Here is a 5,224-nt window from a genome sequence, read left to right on the forward strand (position 1 = left end):
CGTGGCCTCACTTAAGCGTGTCCGCGAAGGAAGTCCTCAAGGCAACGTGAATACCTACTGTACACTTAACACTTATATCTGTCAGCATTCACCTGTACTTTTCCTTTTTCTACACCTATTCCCATGTAAACCTCTTGTCTCTCTCTCTCTCTCTCTCTCTCTCTCTCTCTCTCTCTCTCTCTCTCTCTCTCTCTCTCTCTCTCTCTCTCACACACACACACACACAACCGTCATTATTCGAAACTCATCACCTGTCTCTATCTTCACCTGTTAAATTACACACCTGTTGAATTTCACATCTGCCAAGCCGCACACCTGTTACCAATACTGCATAACACAACAGGAGGCGGTGAGAGGGAAGCACACAGGAGGTAAACAACCGTAGGGAAACTGGACCATCATGAAAGAGGTGAGTTTACGGTATGGTAATTGGAGGAGAGGGAACAGGAGACGGTTGGGTAAGACGGGGAGGAAACAAGGAGGGGAGGGAGGAAGGGAACAGTTAGGGAGGGACGGGAGACGAAAGGCGCTCTGGGCTGTGGTCGAGTGGAGAGAATGAGGGATGGATGGAGGGAGAAAGGAAGGGAAACAAAAGAGGGTCGGGTACTGAGATTCGATGAAGCAGAACGACTTAAGTTGTTACCCGGAAGACTCTCCGGCCCTCTCCCTCCTTCCTTTCTCCTCCTTCTCCCGTTACGTGATGGCCCAACCTGCCGCCGTAAGACCCTGACGAGGAGGAAAGGAAGGAAAAGGAAAGAAAAAGGAGAACAGCACCTTTCATTACCTTCATTCCCCGCGTGACATGAAGTTTCCCATCGAGACAGTGGCAATGCGTGTATGTTATTCATCACAGCGTCAACTCAAGCGTCTAAATCATAAAACTAAACAAAAAATGCAATAATAAAACTCCCGCCATCACCTGGTTTCCTCCAAAATGCGGAAGTTTCATTATATTTTACGAGATGTGAGTGTGTTTCCTCTCCTAACCTCTCCCCTTGTCGTCACCCTCTAGTGAATCTCATTAGGATCACCATGTTCACGTCCCAGGAGTAATGGACACCACCCTTGCCTCGCCCCGGCCCGGCAAAGACTAGATCGCAAAGTGTCAGGGGCAACTCTCACCCTCGTATAAATAAAAGCGAAGAAAGCAACAAGGGGAGGAGGATCTTTGAACGAGGAACAAGAACTCGCTGCCTTATCAATGCCCGTGTACGCAAATGAGGGGCCACACACACACACACACACACACACACACACACACACACACACACACACACACACACACACACACACACACACACACACCTGCTAGCTAACACGTACACATTCATAAAAACACCCAATGGAAAACCTGTATATTCTCTTGACCATAAACATCAGTACCCCTACACACACACACACACACACACACACACACACACACACACACACACACCCTGACCTTGAGGCTGTTTCCATGAGGCCAGTATCGCTGATTCAATATTGCACATCCTCTTACAACTTCGCAATGACCTTGAAATGATCTCAATGAGTGGCGGAGGAAGGAGGAGGAGGAGGATGGACCACCAGGCCGGCGTTCAGAGGGCACCGGGGAGTGTGTGCGCAGGGAGGAGGAGCAAGGGGGTGGGGGAGAAGGAGGGACGAGGGAGTGGGTGAGAGCACCAAAGGAGAGGGAGAGAGGGAGGGTGGGGTGAGAGTGAGAAACTGAGTGAGGCTGATGACCTAAGACACGATGCCTCTCACATAACTTGAGCCACAACTCTCCCTCGCTTCTATCTCCTTCCTTGTGTGGCACCTCCAGCTTCCTACTCTACCAGCGAAAACAAACAGCCTAGTGATAAAGATTACAGATTAACCTTCTCTCCTTTTGTACTGTAAGTTGCTTCTCTTCTATAGTTGTACATGGACGCGGAAAGGTCACACAGGGGAGGACAAAGCCACACAGACCGAGACCTGAACTTCACACTGTAAACACTTTGAGGAAACCCTAATTTGCGTCGAGATGCGAAAGGTGACAAGACAAGGCAAGGCAAGGCAAGGCAAAGGTAAGGTGTGGCGACTCAATATTCAACCCAAGGCACGGAGGCAGTACTGTCTACCTGCCTGTCTCTACCTGCCTGTCTCTACCTGCCTGTCTTTAACCTGTCCCAGAGCACATCTCTCTTACATTCCCGCTTATATATTCACACTTGAGTCTCACATTTCGCCATCACGCCCCCTTGAGGTGAACACGGATTCCTGGGCTGCCTCTCAAACGCCCTCTACCCTCTGGTCACGAACTAAGGGGGTCAGTGTCCTCGCCCGGCAGCAGGTCAGGGGTTACGAAGGAGCCGTCACGCCACCCGCTGCAGAGAGGAAAAGCTAAGCGGTGACGGGCCAGCGGGAGGCGTTTGACGGTGCAGGTGACGCGGTGCTGAGGTGGCGGGGAGACACTATTAAGAGTCTGAGGTTGGTAAATAGTGTAAGTTTAGAGGGAAAGGAGAGGAGAGGAGAGGAGAGGAGAGAGAGAGAGAGAGAGAGAGAGAGAGAGAGAGAGAGAGAGAGAGAGAGAGAGAGAGAGAGAGAGAGAGAGAGAGAGAGAGAGAGAGAGAGAGAGAGAGAGAGAGAGAGAGAGAGAGAGAGAGAGAGAGGCTGCAAAACCTTCAGTCTTTTCCCCCTGACCATGAACTTGACTCCTCTCGTCCCCAGCACAACATTCCCTAACAAAACACCAAAGTCACACCTCGCACTCCCAAACACGCTGCAATGAAACCTTCCACATTCACAATCCTGCTCAGCTCCTCGCATATTAAAAACGTTCTCCCCTACCAAACCTGACAAACACACACACACACACACACACACACACACACACACCAACAATCTCAAGTACTCAAATTACTCAAGGTGTTCTTCCCCGTCACAGTCTACCAAAACACAGCATTCCCGTCCCTAGTTTCCCCAGTTAAGGTGTTACTTCCTACATGCCCCGCGGCGCAAGGCACGACGCACACCGTGGAACACTCAAGGACAAATAATACGCACCAGGTGACCTCTAGCCCGGCACACCTGGGCGGGGGAGTGAGGCAGGCATGCGTGCCGGTCACCTGTGCAAAGCTCCCGAGAGGCAGAAGGTACGTACAAAGATGGGAAGGTAAAGAGTACTGGACAGACAGGTAAGTAGGTCTATAGACGTATGCATCAATTATTACGTCTCTTGTCTGCGGTAAAAACATCACCTGTATCCAGATATACCGCAAAGGAAGGAGTGACAGGTAAACAGGTATATAGACAGGTGCATTCATTGTCCCGTCGCTTCTCTCGCTCCCAGGCAGATATTTACGAGATGACAGGTGAGTGACATCGACGCGCGACTTGCAGGAATCCACAGCGAGAGGAGAACACCATGTGACAAGATGCGGCGAGGCGAGACACGGCAGGGCAAGACAAGGCGAGTGTTGATGCGGGTGAGGGTGAGGGCGGGGCGACCGTGACCTTAGCGAGCGAGAGAGATGAGTAAATGCGGCATTGAAGGATGCTTTTGTTGATTCCCCAGTGAACCGAACCCTCACACACACACACACACACACACACACACACACACACACACACACACACACACACACACACACACACACGCAGGCGCACCCTCATAAACAAGAACTGCAAGAAGAGTGGCGCGGATGAGAGGGGAGTGATGACAGGTGGATGGCGGAGCTGGAGTGCCATACGGTTTTCAAGGGCAAAGACACACAGCAGCTGAGAGAGAGAGAGGCACCGCTTACCTCTGCCGCCTTGGAGATGAGCCTTGTGCAACATCTGCCTCCTGAGTGAAGCATGAATGTAAACCTAAAATATTGAGTCGTTTTCCGAGTGTGGACGAGGAAGAGAATGTTAAGAGGATTACACCGCATGACATTCTCTTCCTTCAATACTGAGTGAGTGTTTGGAGAACCAGCACTAACGTTAAGCCTTGCAGGAGATCACAAATAAGACCACGAACCAGTGCGTAAAGAACAGAATACAAACAAGGAACAAGATCATAAAAAACGGATCACATCAAACCAGAAAGCGACCAACACCTTACAAGACAACCGAGCACCTCCACCTGACTGTTACTCACCTGGGGGCGTAGAACAGGTGCGGCGAGGGTAGGGTATCCATGAGAGGGACAAGACACCAACGCGTGGCACTGAGTAAACACTTCACTGTCGGGTCACTTGGCACCGCGGAGCCAGTCACACCACTCAACACACCAAACACATCCACAACACGGCAAGTCACCAAGTCGCAAAGCACACACTATCCTGCAGGTCCGGTGAGGCGACACACAGCAGCTGGCGACACAATCCTAGTGAGAGCAGGGCAGGGTAGCGAGTTCAGTACACGTGCCAGCGAGGGAAGGACGGGCGCGTGGAGGCAGCGTGGCGCGTGTTCTCAGCGATGTGGTGTGGACCCAACTGCGGCCCCGCGAGTGTTGGGGACCAGAGCGGAGCAGTGGCGCCTCCCCCTTCCTTCCCTTCGTCTCTTCGTCCCTCCCTCTACTCCCCCTCGTCCCTCTCTCGCCACCACCCTCCACGCGCGCTACACTCTCCACCTTGCTCTTGAAACTTGTTACGTTGTGGTCATTACCGGGGGCACGGAGGGGCGAGAAGGAAAGGGAAGGAGACGGGCCGCTGGCTGCAGGATTCGAGGAAGAGGGAAGAAACCAAATGACGTTCTTACTACTACTACTACTACTACTACTACTACTACTACTACTACTACTACTACTACTACTAATACTACTACAACGCCTATCCTCTTCTTCCTACTACTACTGTCGTTTTGTGATGTTATTCCGACAAAAGCAGCAGGGTAGAGCAATACTAAGAAAAATTCAAACTAGGAAAAAAAATAAAAAATTTAATGAACAAAGCAGTCTCGGAAAAAATGTCTATAAAAACAGGAAGAGAGATATATAAAGAAAGGGGGAGGAAGGGACGGAGATGAAGCAAGAGACAGAGAGAGAGGAAGAAAGGGAGAGGAACCAAGGGAGAGGAAGTACGGAAGAGGAAGCAAAGAAGAGAGGAAGAGAGCGAAACGACACAAAAGAGGAAAAGGAGGGGAAGCGAGAGGGAGGGAGAGGGAGAGGAAGACAAAAATGAAGCAAGAGAGAGAGAAAGAGGTTGATTAATTTACTGTTTTATGGAGTCACAACAAGAGATCATATAGCGCTATCAAATGAGAGGGTGAAGGGAGGAAG

General features: G+C 50.8%; 1 protein-coding gene across 3 annotated transcripts in view; it reads right to left on the minus strand.

Moving 5' to 3' along the window:
* Positions 1-4,643, minus strand: part of LOC135089277 (transcriptional activator GLI3-like) — a 64,398-nt gene extending 59,755 nt beyond the window's left edge. For 2 of the 3 annotated variants that reach the window (XM_063984752.1, XM_063984751.1), the window contains exon 1: positions 4,103-4,641. The gene's annotated coding sequence lies outside the window, so the exon portion shown is untranslated. Of the gene's footprint in view, positions 1-4,102 lie in introns of all 3 variants that reach the window. The other variant, XM_063984747.1, reaches the window with a different exon arrangement.
* Positions 4,644-5,224: the final 581 nt, after the last annotated feature.

Source organism: Scylla paramamosain, chromosome 32, assembly GCF_035594125.1.
Source record: "Scylla paramamosain isolate STU-SP2022 chromosome 32, ASM3559412v1, whole genome shotgun sequence".
In the NCBI taxonomy this organism is placed as follows: Eukaryota; Metazoa; Arthropoda; class Malacostraca; order Decapoda; family Portunidae; genus Scylla; species Scylla paramamosain.